This window comes from Eleginops maclovinus, chromosome 1, assembly GCF_036324505.1.
Source record: "Eleginops maclovinus isolate JMC-PN-2008 ecotype Puerto Natales chromosome 1, JC_Emac_rtc_rv5, whole genome shotgun sequence".
Classification (NCBI taxonomy): Eukaryota; Metazoa; Chordata; class Actinopteri; order Perciformes; family Eleginopidae; genus Eleginops; species Eleginops maclovinus.
In genome coordinates, this window is record NC_086349.1 from 12,719,713 (window position 1) to 12,736,625 (window position 16,913).

General features: G+C 40.0%; 1 protein-coding gene across 2 annotated transcripts in view; it reads right to left on the reverse strand.

Annotated features, from left to right (window-relative positions):
- The window catches only part of casz1 (castor zinc finger 1), a 163,044-nt gene that overhangs the window by 91,816 nt on the left and 54,315 nt on the right, over positions 1-16,913 (reverse strand). For both annotated transcript variants that reach the window (XM_063880450.1, XM_063880451.1), the window contains one exon: positions 177-224. The gene's annotated coding sequence lies outside the window, so the exon portion shown is untranslated. The remainder of the gene's footprint in view (positions 1-176; positions 225-16,913) is intronic.

The window sequence follows — 16,913 nt, forward strand, 5'->3', positions numbered from 1 at the left end:
TGTGAGTTAATCAGTTGGAAAATAAAACGGTGGGATTCTAATAAGTCATTTGTCAATTTTTACAACCCCCAGACACATTGATCCATGGGGATTAATGAAGATGCCTGATATTGTTGTAGATATGAACAGGGGAGATGGTGGGGACAGTAATCAGTCATGTTGGGGATTTGTCCTACCTCGTTTTCTCTTCCTGAGTAGTCACTCCATACGGGGGCTCACTTCATCTGAGAAGGAGAGCAAAGGAGAAACATTAAAAACCAAGACACTGATTATACCGGTGTATATGCATGCACATACATGTTCTCGAGAAATCCATACATTTACCCAAGTCATCTAATCTCCAGAGGTTGACATAATGTAGCAGGCCTCCAGATGATGCAAAAGCTAAATGTGTATTTTTGTCCACTCCTGTCCTTTTGATATACAGTATAAAAGGGCCACAGAAACCCAGGCCCGACATCACAGCTGGGGTTAGCAACAGAGGGAGGGGCAACAGGAAAGCTATAGTTTGTTAAGCCCATTGAAGCACACAGAGCAGTTGTAGAGTACAGTTAACTATGTCTGTGCATGTTTCAGTAGTGTGCCAGTAATAATTTACTAACAGACAGTTATCCTGAAGTCAGACTTAGGTGAAAATAAGTAGTAACAGCTTCCTCTCCTGAGATGTACGGACACAGTCTTGTAGGATAAAAAAAATCTACCAATCATGAAGCCTAAAGTGGCAGAAAAAAGCAGGGATAAACATATCTCTGGGTTAAAACTTGATTAAGATAAGGAACATAACTGACGGCCTGAGGTATGCTACATGTGGGTTCCTTATTGATGCTGTGAAAGAAAAGGAAATGACTAAAATATCAAAGTTAAACAATGCACCTATATGTCTTTCTCTTATGGGCAGAAAAGCGTAGAGTCTTATATGACATCCATTAACCCAGACATGGTGTTACATGAGGACAGAAACTGACTTTGGCAGAACCAGTTGAGTCACTCTTAAATCCTCTCAAAAGTTTCCTAACCTTGAGAGCCCATGCATCCCTGAAAAAGTAATAATAATTCTAACCTGATCTTCCTACTTATTTTATATCTCCCCTCAGCAACCTAACTTCTTCTCGGCAACAGTGCAGTTATTAATTCATGAGGCACTAATTAGTTCTTTGTTTAATTTTGTGTTAAACAGACTGACCGGAATGATAACGACTCGCGCTGTAGCGCTTCGGTCCCATGCCACTCCTGTTTGCTACAACAAGGGAGCATCGTGCGACTAGCATGATGAACCCAATTCCCTTCTAAGTTGCACTTCATTAAGTCAAAATGTGACAAGGAGCTTAGAGGAAGAACTGGCAGATCTGATCATACATAACAATGCAGGCCCAGTAAGTTTGAGGGGGGTGTGGGGGTGCTGGTGCGGGAGGTGCTGTGGGGGGGTAGTGGATTCCAGCATGCATGTTGATAATTTTCTATTTTTAACCCTTGGGGGCCGTCTTTCATTTTCCTTTAATTGTTTTTGTTCAGAGCTGCAGTGTCCTCTTTTTAAATTGCCGCTCCTATCAACTCCCCTGATCAACCCCCTGTGCAACATTGCAGTCAGACAAGTAAACAACAGGGTTGCCCTTTTCCACGATGTAGTGCAGATGCTCCAGTAAAATGGGTGGCACTTTCATCACTGCACATATGAGCAGTATATGCGCCACGTCAAGGAATCGTTGCATGACATCTCAGAGGTGCAGCAATGACAATGAAAATGAGCTAAAAAAACTTCTGTTTTTGGCCTTGTAAGTTGAAAAACCTGCTGAGTGAAGTAACTGATGTTCATTCTCATAATGCAAGAATGTGTCAAGGTGGTTGCATCTGCCCCATATTTCACATACCTTCTTTAAAATGTTTTTCTAGAGAATGTATTTTTAAAATGTATTCAATGAGAATCTCAGAGAGGTTTTTATGTTCTATAGAGCTGATGCCAAGCTCTGTCTGGAGGCTTATAATTAAATGTCCCCAAAAAGTTTAGCATTGTCTAATCAACCCATACCTTACATACTCAGGTATGACACAGCAGGTTATGGTTTTGCTGGAGACAATCTCCAGAGACGTGCTGCATATATGAGGTAAACCCCTCAAACTCCAATCATTTATTTGTGGCAGATAGCACTTTTGTCCGCAAACTGGGGGATTTTATTTTGTTTCCACTGCAAATCATCAGCTGACAAGCTCCGCTAAGATGTTTAGCCTCACCAAGTATCTTCCCAATGGCTGAAGATGTGATAAAATCAAAAAGCAGACAAGTAATTACACTGTATAATAGGCAAGATTGGCATTTTCAAAATCATTTTCATGTGGATGGAAATGACATTGCATAGACTATTCTGTATTCACTGGTGCAGATAAATAAACAAGGCATGGAGAAGAAGGGGGGCATACAGAACGCACAGTACAATGGCAAGCAGGTCAGTAATTAGAAACTCTGTTTGCACAGTAATAATTTTAATATATTCATCAGGAAACAGAGCATGCCTAGCATGATAAAATCCCATCAAGGAACATATCCCGACTGCCTTAACCTTTTAAACAGGCTGGAAGCACATTGTTGAGAAGCTGAAAAACAAAATAAATACATACACAGAAGTTATAATAAGATGCAGCTACACCCATCCCTATAGTTTAACATCTCAACACTACCAGCTGTCACTATTGCGAGACAGGTTATTGCGAGCCTTTTTTGTGGCTTATATACTGATCAGTCAGTATATGCGATTCAGAAAAATGTGTTTCTGAAGCTTTTGACCTCCGTCATCGAAGTGTTAGCAGGCGTAAGCCCTCAAACACTAAAATACGTTTAGCTCTGATTGCTTGAGTGTAAAGAGCAACACATGTGTGTAACCTTGTTTGTTATTGAAGGTGGCAGTGATGATGCTATGGAAATTATTGCAAATTGCTTAAAGGAATCCTGACATGCAAAAACCTTGACCTCACGATGCCATTTCCCCAAAGACAGAGGAATGCGTAATTCTTAGAGGAATTCAAGGTGGAGCACAAAGGTAATCACTGCACCCATTTGTGAAAAAAACACAAAGCAAATCATGTGTGAAATATATGGCTGATTGCATATTTAATGCGATAAACACGTTGATGTGAACCATACAGGCTACAGTGAAATTATTGTAAACCTACAGTTAGTAAAAACAAGTTGTACTACACACAACAGTGCCTCAATTATTTCACATTTAAAAACAGGAAGACAGAAAAAGGCACTTGACTGAACAGAACAGTTTAAAATAATAATCCTATTTGCTCTAATGACTGCCAATCTATTGTCTGCATTTCCTTGTTTCATTTCCCACACATAAAAAGAGAAACTTACAAGTTTTACGTGACCTCATACTACATGAAACAACCTCTAATTACATGAAGTGGAAGCCGCAATAAGGAAACAGTTCTCAGAGAATTGGTCTGTACTTTGTGTCTTCTACTCTGTGTTTGGTTCTGACTTTGTGCACGCAGTGCAGAGTGAGAAACTGACCATTAGCTCATGCATATTTGAAAGCACCTAGCAGGCCCCTTTTTGTGCTGTCACCTCTGGCTCCTATTCTCCCTTCTCCCTTAGGAGAGGGGCTGGAGGGCAGCTACCTCCACAGTCCCGCCGTCCCCTCCTCGCCTAATTTTTGTTGTCCAGCCCTTTGAAACCTCAATCTCATGCAGAACCAAAGAACAGTGATCCATGTGCAACAAGTGCCGGTGCCATGGAAACCCCTGTTTTCCCCCCAAAATATTCCTTTTTATCCCTTTTGAAGACCTGTCACCGGGCAGAGCGGGCAGAGCAGGCATCACACGACCCCGGGCCAAGCCATGACAAAGCCTATTTCTGCCTGCTCCTTGATTGATTAAAAAGGACTTTTTAGTAAAACCATGTTAAAGGACACAAAAAGTGACAGACAGAAGAAAGGGTCCTTTGGGAAGGCCCAATCAGACGCGTCTCCTGGTAGTATCAGCACAGAAAAAAAGAACAATATCATAATCACCACGAAGGAAGGGTCAGTATGAGCATGAAACTGGACAACAATGGTGATTAGGATAATGATAGAAAAACGTTAGGGATCTGGTATTGGTATATCTGGTCATTTTAGTGCATCCAACATATTTTCTTTGGTTTTTAAACTGTTTACATACTTATTTATTTTACTTTTGTACCTCCTGTTGTTATGCACTCTCCCTTTGCTGCAGTAAAAGCGAAGAAATCCACATTTTGGGATTAATAAATCTTGTATTATCTAATCAGTATATCTTAAGAGTATAATTGTATTCAATTTCATGGGGAGTGCAGTTTTCCCCAAACTGCAGTTTTATTCAGAGAAATCATTAGTGTAAAACTGTTTCAAGACAACTAGAAACTTCTCCAAAATGCCTCTAGATGATTTCAAATTGATTAAAAATGTGTGGACCTACACATATCGGCTTCCTCTTTTTGATTAAGGACATTCCGCACAGCCGATTCAAATGACAGCATATTACCTAGACATATTCACACTATTGTATACATCTGGATTATTACGGATGCTTTCTGCATTAGGTTCCTGCCACACTTGAGAGAAATTATACACGAAGTGTTGCTGTGTTGCTGTTATGTGTGGTTCACGTCTGATATGGGATCAATATTCTATGCATTGGACATTTTATTCCTCCAGTTGACCTAAGTGACAGACCATTTAAAACAGAGAGAGGCTGGCTCGGCTACTCTGCACAGCACCAAAGGGAGACCACATTATTAATTTATCTCAAAAGCACTGGTCGATATGAGAAGCCTATTGCTTACATGTTTTCTTTTTGTTGGCAGTTTTTGTGTAACATACACTGGCTTTAAATATCTGGCCTACATCTGTGATTTGATAGTGGAATAATGGATGTCAAACAGGATAGAAAAGAGTTGTGTTCTGAGAAAAATCTTGTTCTATCGTGCAGTTAAAACTGAGATAGCATTAAAGAAAGAAAAGGCGCTTCTGTCTCTTTGTTTCTGTGTGGAGATGTGCAGGAGATATTTACCAAGACGATGGGGAGGGGTGGGGGGCGTCGAGAGGAGGAGAGGCATTAGAAGCGTCCACACATAAGCAATTAGTATTCCAGATCCTGATGGTTCGAAACACAAAAAGGCCTCACCAAATCCCCACGGCGGAGGTGTCAGACAGAAAATGACGAAAATCTGCTCCTTGACAGGGAGTCATTTATATTTTAGCTTCGTTCCATTATCTTAACGAATCCATCATCAGCCAATGCAATATTAACAGCAGAAAATCAACTCATTAGATCCAGGGGGATTTAATCAAGATTGCAATCATGTATGCGGTTCCTGGAGAGTTGGCTTCTTCTTTTTTTTTTTCTTTTTGGTCCTTTCCACGTAATTGCCGCATCTCAGATCTTAATAAATTATTCTCGATCTGAGATTGATGCCTTTTTTTCCTTGCCTCTCACGCCATGCACTCACTGTCTCCAACTATAATATTTACCATAAACATTATTATGTCATGGGCACACAGTTTAAAATGGCCTTTAGCTAACTCGCAGAAGTAATTGGCTTCTCCATTTCTCTCCCGTTTCCTTGCTAATTGCCCAGCGATATTGCTAACCAATCCCTCAGAAAGGAAGAAAGAAAAGGCCTCTTTTGCACATGCTGGGATATGTTGTCAGGATTTCTTAACCTTTATATGGAGATGTAGAAAGTAAATTCCCTGTGTTTGATAGTGCTTAACAAGACATGCAAGCAGATGAAAGAAAAATCCACTTTTGATATGTTAAACTTTATGTGAAACCCGGCATCAGAGAGAAAATAGAAAGAGCTCAAGTTTCAGGTGGAGATATTTTTGTCTTGTTTCTCAGAAAACGCTTAGCAGAAAGAGAGATAACGGATAACTGCCAGAATTCTTCATTTATCAAAAGTCTGTCTGGATGTTTTTCCGGGCAAGGGAACAAAGACTCTGCCCTATCCTGTAACTGTGTATACACTGTGTGTATGTTCTTGTTTCTGCATAACTGACATTAATTATGTTCACTTCATTTTATATAAAAATGTTTAACAAAGCTGTATTTGTATAAAAACAAGACTAAAGACATGTAACATTGAGTCTAATAACTCAGTTCAAGGTTACTTACAGGACTGTGCCTTCACATACTATTGCTAATGATATATCTTGGTATTACTGACATGGGAATTGCAAAATGAACCCTCTTCAAATGTGAGAAGGATACCAGAAGTCTAACATCTATATCACATGACGGAGCTGAGGGGAAAACAAGTCGTCAACTTTCACACTGCTCCTCAACATGTAACTTTAGATTATCCCAGGGGCAAAACCTAATGTCAATTATATATATTTTTTATAGCTGTTAAGGGATATTGGACTAGGATGGGTCTTTCACAACTGGATAAATGCATGCTAAAAAAAGATATTGTTGCAATACATGATAGGTAAACAGACTTCTTTAGGCTGTGAGAAGCAGCTTTCCTTAGAGCAGGAAGTAAGTTACATTCAAACAGAACAGTCTGATAATTCCTCCTTTCAGACCATTATCCAGCTATCAAATAAAACACAACACAAATGTACCACTGCTGTTATTTTTCTCACATTAGACTGTCACAAAATCAATGAATGACAGAATGACTTCAACATTGCATTTTCTCCTAAGATTTTCAGTTTCAACTTTGATTTAGAGATTCACCTGGGAAAAGTTATCCTGTACTGTAAAGAAATATTTGTACTTTCTTCACATTACACAGTGGATTGTCCATGTGTTGTATGCGAGACAAACGTGGCTGCTTCTTGTTTTTAAGTACAGGCTAAGTGTAGCAGAGCAATACACATTATTCATAGCAGATATGTGCCAGTGTGTTCTTTAGACAATAGCTTTTCTATATTATTAACACAAGAAGAAATGTTTTAATTGTGGATTATGTGAAAAGTTATTTTGTGTGCAGCTCTTTTTATTGAACACAGTCTGCTCACCATTCTCTGCACCTTTCTCTTTTTCGTGAGGCAACGGGGCTTCTTCCCCTCACAGACAGGATTAACTCCTAACATGTTCAACATGATCCAAAAGTGTAAAATCTGTCAAAGAGACCTTTAATCTGCCTATGGAACAAAGCCTTTTGTACAAGGACTAACCTGACCTTGTCACTGTGAGTTTAACTTGCTGTCTGTTAGGCAATATAAAGCCCTCGCCAGCCCTGCTCCTCCACTCCCTCCCTCTAAGTCTTCTTCTCTCTCTTTCTCCCTTTGCACAGAATCTGAGTGTGTAGCTAAAGCAGCGAATGCTGTGTTAATCCCCGTTTCTCTGAGATGGCCAATAGTAAATCCGAGCCCTCTGTAAACCAATCTCAGAGTTTTTTATCTTGATTTATTAGATTACGAGTCCTGGGTCCCTGAGCCCATGCAACACATACTAATCCTAATCGGAATAGACAAGTATTAGCCCAGTTCAAGGGGAGCTAAACAGCAGCAGTGGCCAACTTTCAGTAAGAGGGAAACTACAAGCTCATAGGCTCGATGAGGCTTTTTATCCTTTTTTCTTTTTTCTCCACTTACATTAGTAGAATGAGTGTGTAATTAAATACATAAATCCTGACACACAAACCCTCAAAAGGCCTAAAACCACTGAACCCCGTCCAGTTTGGCTTTCTTTTCCCTGCACAATGAAGTTACTGAGCCAAGCCCAATCATTTGTATTTTTCTCAGATTTTAACAGTGAGCAAGACAAACATGAAAGTCCCATTGAAAACAACTGCAAGAATTAATTTTACATCTCAGTGAATTCAAGGCGGTGTTGTCAAATTATAAGCAACAGGGCTACGTAACTAATTTCCCTTGGTCCAGAGACTGTTTAAAAAAAAAGAAATAAATCACTTTTCATCTGTGATAATAAATCGCATATAATTAGAAAGGTGTCTGTACTCTGTTTGCCTTCTGTGGGCAAACTGAGGCCACTAAATCCTCAGAACTGGTCGCATTATTGTAACTAAAACTGAAACCAAAATGAAAGGATAGTCTTGAGCATATTGTAAATTGCTAGTCTCACACCGCTTTTAACCAATCCAGCCATTGAGAATGGCAACTGGGTTAGGCTGGATGGAGTCCATGTGACACTTGAGGCCAGGGCTGGGGAACATTAAGAAGTGTCTGCTTGTACACTAATGCTGGTGGCAGCTGTTAGTCTGCCAAAAACTGCAGCAGCAGCAGCAAGGATATCCTGAAATACTATTGAAAACCGCTAAACCTCCTCCTCGATGATGTAAAGCTATACAGCTGCTCGGCGCCAGCACAATCACTGATCAATCTGGGAAAGTTAAAAATGGAGTCGTGTTTGTGGAGTAAATCTGCTGCTTTTCAGCTTGGAAGGTCAAAGTGGTGATCTCATGAGGGAGGTTAGGGTTTAACAACGCTCAGTGGTTTTTCACTGTATTTAAGTAAGTTTGTACAGCAGCCACGGCACACACAGTTAATGCCTTTTTATGTTGTGTCTGTATATTGTAAGTGTGTGTGTCTGGTCATGAATTTCTGTCCCTGCTGGAGTAGATTTTTTCGCAGCATCACCCCGGCACAGAGGTTGCTCCTGCCCACTGCCCTGAGGGGTGACAGGGGAGCTAAGGGAGATGTGACAGCCATGTCTGCTCCCTGTATGTGTTTGTTTGCCCCTGAAAACGAGACACCAGTTTCACTCCAGCCCCCTGGGCATGTTTAGCTCAGCCTCCACCGCATCGCCTTCATCTGATACAAAGTGGAAGTCCACACGATAATAATATGTATCCACGCTGGTGGGGTGAAAGTGGATCCAAATACACTGCAGAGCATGAAAAAAGGGCAATTGATTAATCCCTTCACTTTTCAGTTCCAGACATGCACTGAAGATAGAAGAGATTGACGAATGATTTCTCCACATGTGTTACTCGCTACTACAAATCATTATACAATAAATGGTGTCAGAACAACACAGCATATTTTATAGTAATGTCACCATAAAAAAGCAAATACAGCTTGTAAGGTATTATGTGATGAAAAAAAAAACTATGATCCAGTGCTTTTGTACGCCAAATAAAAGTGAGGAATGGATTTCCTTTGCTCTTGTGTTTTGTCCTTAGACCCAAGTGTCACTAAGTGTACTTTGCAAGGAATATTCATTTCCTTAGGAAGGCCTCGTCAGCCTTGTGACCCAATCCATATCCATTCTGTCCTGTCTGCCCTCCCAAGTCCCTGCCTCTTTTCTGTAAGTGGCAGATATTTCACCTGCCTATCAGTTTCCCTTTAAACGTGCTGGTATATGCAGGAAAGGCGCCCATATAGGGTCACTGACTGTCCTCTACGAGGCCCTCTCTGAAGCTACTATCTTTCTGGCTCTACCTCCCCCCCCCCCCTCGTCTACTTTCACTCAAATTACACTCTGTAGAGGTCGCTGGTAGAAATGGGTTCAACGTGCTGATTAACTTTGATTTAGTTTAACATATTACTGAGAAGCCCTACATGGCTCATGATTTAAAAAAGGGAACAATTTGCCTTTGAATTCAAATTTAAAACAGGAAATAGTACTCTTATTTTTCTTCAGTGTCTGGATGACTAAAGAGCATACTGTATTTGCAGGAGTAGGTTTTTTGTACGCAGCCCACAGCAAAATCCAGTTTACTACCAAACAATGGGAATCAGATCGTTTCGTTGCAGAAATGTGCAGCGGGAAGGAAAGCAGCTGCTTGGATGTGAGGAAGGTAGGAGGAGGTTAAAAGGAGTCAATGGAGGCTAAAGAGACAGCAGGTCCACTGATGACAGAAAGAGTGGCCAGGGACTGCAGTTCAGGACTTCTGGAAACCACATCAAACAGACTATGGAGCGCTGCCAAGATGAACACACAACAACTGTTGCAGAAAAAAAGGGGGAGGGGCAGAAAGGAAGAAAGGGACAAATGAAAAAATATAAAGCTTTAGTAACAAACAAAAACATGTATGTTACAGAATCAGAGGAAAATGAAGATAGAATTCAAAGCCATTCTTGGGGTGTTGGTCTTGCTGTGTGCTTGTAAGTAAAAACCCATACAATTATTAAATGTAGTACCGTCAATACGTGTTATAAACTGTAAGTATGTTCCATGGCAGGTTTACTTTCTCTCAGTTCCTCAGCGACTCATTTTCCACTGTTTTCCTAGAGTACTATTTAACAACCCCCTGAGGACAGGTGGGAACTTGCTTCTTTAAGTCAAAAGAGCGGTATGAGCAGATAAACACAGACGGCTTTATGAATGTGAGTGGAAGTGCGTGGCTCTTTCTTTTGGTTAACAGTTTTGGACGTCTTTGTCTATGTTTCAATACTTTCTTGCATTTAATAGACCAACCAATTGATCCTAACGTTGGCAGGTTACTCATTAGTGACAATAATCATTAGTTCCATGGATAACACAAACAGACTATTTTGGAACTAACTTCGCACTTGTTAAAACCTCTTTATTTCTCAGTGTTAAGATTTGAGAACTTAATCATCTCATCAATTGTGAACAAAAAAAAGTTGTTGTTATTTGAACCCTTGAGTACATCAGTAAATATTGTGATCCCGGTTACGTCAGGACTGAGGTTCTGTCACCTCTGCATTAGTGTTGTCTGTATGCATGGTTCTGTACAAACAACAATAGAGCAGTTCAATGTGAGTTTTGGCTCCGGCTGCCACATATTCCTGCCAACTCGTGCCCAGGAACAAAGAGAATAATGAGACAGAAAGCAAAACAAAGAATTACTTGCGCAATGGCCTCATTTTCAACAGAAATGTTTTAAAAGTTAATTACAGATTGAAATTGATGCACTTCTGGTTTACCGCAGTCGATTCACATGAATGAGCTTTAAGGTGTTCCTTTAAAAAAACTGAAGAAAATTCTCTATCTATGAGTTTTTCCACAGGGGCCACACAGCCTGCAGCCAGGCCCCACTCTCAGGCCTATCGGGAACTGCCACTTGTTCAGCTGAGCACCTGACTAATACCCACAATAATGTCACTTCTATATTTGTATCCTGCTAATCTGCTCTCAGGCTCCAATCTTTTCCACTTTCTTGCAAATTTATCACTCGGCTGAAAGACCGGTGCCAGATCCTAAGTGCCTCACCCTTTTAAATTAAATAGTGGCATTTGTGATAAAGCCACTACATTCCTTATCTAACTGCCCCGAAGTGTCTTTCAAGCCAAAGTGTCACTTTTCCTAAACTGGAGCACTTGTGACGCCATACATCCCCACCCTGCTGACAGCCACACAAACACACACAAGCATGCGAGCACACACCCACAGACCGCCAGTTTTCTTGTCCTTTTCAAGGACAGAATCAGGTCAAAAATAGAACAAAACACAAGTGAGGTATGTTGTGGAACAGACAGGCGCTATTTACCAAGTGCATCTATAAATACACAGAGTTGTTTCCATTCACAATTTTACAGTAGTTAACTAATTTGTCTTGTTCTTACCTAATACATTACCGTGTATAAGTTGTGTAGTTAGACTGTTATAATATTAGTATCTTAATTTAAAACAGACATGTGGAGGAAAAGCTTCAATATGCTTCACTCCCAATTACGTGGGAAGTTATTCAATCACTCAGGTAATGTGCTTCTGTTAGCCTCGGGCAATGACAAGAAGTCTGTGGATGCTAGAACATTGTCCCACATAATTGTATCTTTTCTAATACAACTACACCCAGTTTCAAGTGTTCAACCCCTTTATTTAATTGTTGTTAAAGTAAAGCCTCATGCCAAAAACTCTGTCTAAGGTTATGCTGTCCTGTGCCTTGAATCAAAAGAACATTGACCAGCCGATAATTTTTTTGTTAACTTCCTTCCCATTGTGGATCCATGTCCTAATAAGGCACTTTCTGAATTCTAAGGGTTATTTTCAGTGTGTGTGATAACGCACACTCTAACTTTGTCCCTCTTTAAAGATACTAACAGGAGGCAGGCCAGGAAACTGTCAGAGAATGGAAGTTTGATCAGATAAAAAGGGAGAGCTTAAGGACCGAGAAACTAGAACAAATTCTACTACTACTATTTCTACTAGTTGTAATAAAGATGTTCATTGTATACATATCGTAATGCACTGAAGTATCAATGGAGGGCAAAAACATGACGTAGTTTGTGTTAGACATATTTCACAAAAACATTCAGTAGCTGTGTTTCAGCCTTGTAGGTACAGTACATACTGCACATGTCCTTTACAAGCACATTAGTACATAGTGAGAAGCAGAACCAGTACTAAAACCGTTTCTGTCAAACTGACAAACTATCTTGAGTTCCTCTATATGTTTTTCAATGACACTGCTGTTGTTTTCATGCATGTGTTTTTGCCTTTTCTTCAGTTTCTAATCTGTTTTTGATATGGTGAGATGTGACTTCCTAACCCAGCCTGTTCCATTGTTTTCATACATTTTTAGAGGAATGAGGTTAAAACAAACTGTTCCTATGTAGAAGGTCAAACAGCATTGTTTATGAAACTAAGAAAATGAGACCAAAGGTAACAGCATGAGACCAACAGGGTATTCCTGTTCCTGAGCCAGGCCCTATAAAACACCACTCTGTTGCTCTATAATTAAGAGGCAAAATCTTCACTTTGGCACTGTGGGCTCCTTGCAGTGATACTTCCCCCTAATCTCAGTCTCCTGTGTTTATTTATCAGTTTTCACATTTGTACGCTGAAGGACTCCTTGATTATTTAGACAAGACACAGGAGTATTTCCTAGGCCAACAGAGTGAAATCTCTGATGCAGGGATCCAAGCAGGCAGCTTACTTAATGCTTGACCCCTGACCTCTCCTGGGTAATAATGCCTCCATATCTATCCTCACACACGTAGCGCCACAGAACAATCACATATTCAGATGCCTGGAGAGCTTTCACAAAGCCGTGAGAAACACTGTCGAATAACCAAGCCGTGTTAGAAAAGGCTTTCTATTATTAGTGACTCTTTTGTCATGAACTCTTTAAAAGTGAGCCAACATATTCAACACTTTATTAAAACGTAGAATTAGTAACATCAAAATTAAAATATTTTGAGTTAAACCCGGCGTGAAGTTATAAAACACTTCCCATTTCCCACGTTACAGCCCATGACCTTTGTAAAGTACTTTACTCTCCCTTCCTTTCCTTTTCTCACAGAGCCAAAGGAAATCAGCATTAAAAACTTAAAGCAGCACTTCCACAGATCCAGATTGTCCTGTGCTTAACATCTCTGGTCATTTTGCATTTTCTTCACTCTTTTCAACACATTCGTCCCATCAGCTGTTGGTCCCCTTTAGTCATAGTCATTTCACACAATTCATAGAATCTGCCACAAAGTCATGAAAGCAGCAACTGCAAGCTAAGAACTGCTTGCAAAAAATACAGGGCTCTCAGAATAGATAAATAAAATCTCTGTTAACCAGCTGCCCTCCCTAAATCACTCCCAACCCCTTCAACAAGTGGTCACAAGCCGAGGCAAAGCAGTCTCTTTCAATAGCACATGACAACCACAAAAGAGGATTCTTTTAGATTCCAAAACTGATTGCTCAAGTTTTACAAGTAAAAACTGGGCTGAATCTGTATCTTTGAACATAATTACAGTATGTCCTTGTATCATCCTTCCTGTTGGTTAAGTAACCGCTTACTGCCCTGCATACATTCCTGGGAATTAAACAAAAAACATTCTCGAGGAGGGGAAGTGGGAGGTTTTGTCAAGCTTATTTTCAGTCAATAATTCAGGACTTCAGCTTTTCTGAGAGAGGAAGCGGACTGAGAGCACACATAAGCACAAAGTCAGACATTCCCCATATACATCACAGTATGGGGGTTCGCATGCAGAAGGAAGTTTCAATAAACTGGGAGGTTTAACACTGTAAAGAATCTGCTTGTTTTCTTTTTCATGTTTTGTTGAGTGAGACTGAATCCCACAACTGTAAGGCCTGCCAAAGTGATTACGCTTTTACTGTGTTGGCACTACTGCCTCAGTTTCTGCAGCGCAGTCCCAAACACTTCATCTCTGAAGGCCCCAACATACACTTGCAGCCACAGCGCACGAGCGAGCATAAGTTGCCAGAGTTACTTAACATGTGCTGCTATGAGCCTGCCAGATTTTCAACCAGCTGCTAATATTGGAGCATTTTAGCTTTTTTGGAGATTGATCAAATAAGCTCAGTAAGCACGGTGTAATTGTTACTGAGTTACTGTGGGTGGAATTAATACGCCCTTTGAAATAAGATATGAATTATGATACGATTGAAGTGATAACATTGTAACGCTATATCTGCCTTTAACTAAAACAAATAAGGATAACGTTTTCTTGAGGTAATTCAACACGGCTTCTCAAATGCTACTTTAAAAAGAAGGAAAAAACCCGTCACAGAGACATTTTCTATTCATGGAACATCTAAAAAGTGTCCTTTTTCAACATCTGCTCTCCACTTAAAAAGGCAAAATATCCTCTTGTCCACTTGTTTTAAGAGTCTGTTACCAGAAACACAGCATGCACAGAAGCCCCTGCATACAGCTGAGAGCGCAGTGGTCAGACTCACCTAGACATAAATCCACAGCAAACTCAGGGATGGTCCCTGAAATCCCTACAATCAGGCTGCAGATAAATAGTATTTTGTGCTGACTGCATTGTCTACTGCCTCTATTCTGGTAATCTAATGTGTGCAACATGCTCTTGGTCACCTTGACTTTGGTTGCCATAGTGCTCAACACAAACATATCCCCACCCAGAAATACACCAAATAAGGCTTGGGGGAAAAATCTCATAATCAGACGGCACAGAGGGAGAGGCAGATATAACCTTAAAAATATTGCAAACAGGTCAAAGCTATTCCAGTGTGTACATATACGGTGCATGCGAGAGGTTACTGGTGACACACACGCACACAGTCTGCCTAATTAGTATACAACAATAATTGTCCTAAGCTCAGCTACTGTTGACTCAAAGAAAATGATAATTGCATGGGCATCAACAGAAAATAAATTGAAGTTCTTTAGAATAGAGAGGTCTTTCAGGACAAGTGTGTTTGTACTGAAAATGACCTTTAAACACCTTCCTCCAACACAGAGGAATCAGGCTACAAGAAGCCAGCCGTCCTGTCTAGCTGTCGACCCCGGCAGATGTGAGTTCTGAAGAGTTCAAAAGAATTCTGCACGGGGGCACCGCCATTTACATAATCCTCCAGATATATTCCCCTGCAACCTAATCAAATTATTCACAAGTCTAGCCCCTAACTATGTAGACCCCGCGATACACAGCCTTTCCATTACCAGCCCGTGAGCCGTAATCGTATCGAACCAACCAATGTCACTTTTCCCTTTAGAATGGCCAACAGACACGGACAAACAAAGCACGGCTGAGTCTGACACGCAAAGATTTCAGACAAACAACGTCTTTCCCCCCTTGTCCACTTTGTTTGGCATTTGTCATTGTCCTGGGATTTTATTTACTTTAGAAGAACAGAGCGCACCAACAGAGAGAGAATTTTATCACTGGAAGTACACAATCTTAAGACAATAGGACATTATGTTCAAATGATGCTTTCAAGGGAAGTTGGTTGTTGTAGTAATTAGCAGAGCAGAGTTGGAGCTATTGAGAATAACTTTGAAAGACAACTGCAGATGACACGAGGGATTTCCGTAATCATGGGGTTAGGTTCCCCCAGGGCCTAATCCGAAAAGGAGATAAACAAAACTGCTGATTCAAATACAGTATGATGTATATAATAACAGAATTTCCAAGCTCAAAGATATTTAGTAGAATTACTGATTAGTAATATTTGTGGTACATTCATACAGTCTCCATGATGCTGTGTCCACAGGTTGCGTATTTTATTCCATAATTAAACCTTAACTTAGTTAGAGAATGCAAAAAAGCTACACTGCAATCTTCTATTCAGTTTCTTAGCGCTGCAGATCTAGAATAAGCTTCCCGAAAACACTTGAGGTCTGCCCCAATGCTTTTTCCTGTTCGACACTGCCTCTCATAAAGTCCTTCAAAGATGTTGCATTCTTATATTTTGGCAAATCTTAAATCATTTTAAACTTCTTTATTTCTTTTCTAATGAAGAGCCTTTTTGTTTTATGCGTTTATGGCTATGGAAAGCAATTTGAATTACCCTTTGTTATATTAATAAATTGCCTCCTTTTTTTACATTTCTCAAAAAACAAAAGGTCATTGATTTTAAGGCTCTTGTGTTACAAATACAGTACACACAACACAGATAATAACCTTAATATACACATTTGATGTCAATGCTTCTACCTTTCTGCATCCGACTGCTGCATTGTGTGTGTGAGGAACATCATCCCATTGTTAATCAGCCTGTTGTTGCTTTGTGTTCAATCTGCTTCCAGGGGGTAAAGGGTTAATGGATCAGCCAAAGTTTATATCCCATATGCGGTCAATTTTCAATGACTTCTTTTCCCACATTGAAATAAACTATTTTATGTCTCCAAATATGCAGATCATTTTGCTTAATGAAAGATGCTTGACGTCTCAGATCCAATTAATATGCAAATGCAAGTGAGGATTTATTTGTGACATTCTGTATGGGTGAGAGAAAACAAAAAGGCTTCTTAACAGTAACACTAATTGCTGTGACTGATTGTCACATATCATCATTCACTCTGAATCTTCTAAATACCAAGATTCAGATAAACATTCTCACATGCACATGGTTAGATGCATTTGTTTGTGTTTGTTAGTTGGTTGGTTGTGTAGTGCATCATGTCTTATTTTGGTCACGATGAGAGGAGCAACACCGTCTTCTGTCTTAAACAGTAGAAAAAAAAAACTTTAGAAAATATATATTTTTGTGGTATTTTAAATGAAAGTAAATCGTGTATTTTTATAAATAATACTTTTAAACATGTTTAAGCGGCCCTTCAGTTATTTTTGGTGCACTTCACTTTATAC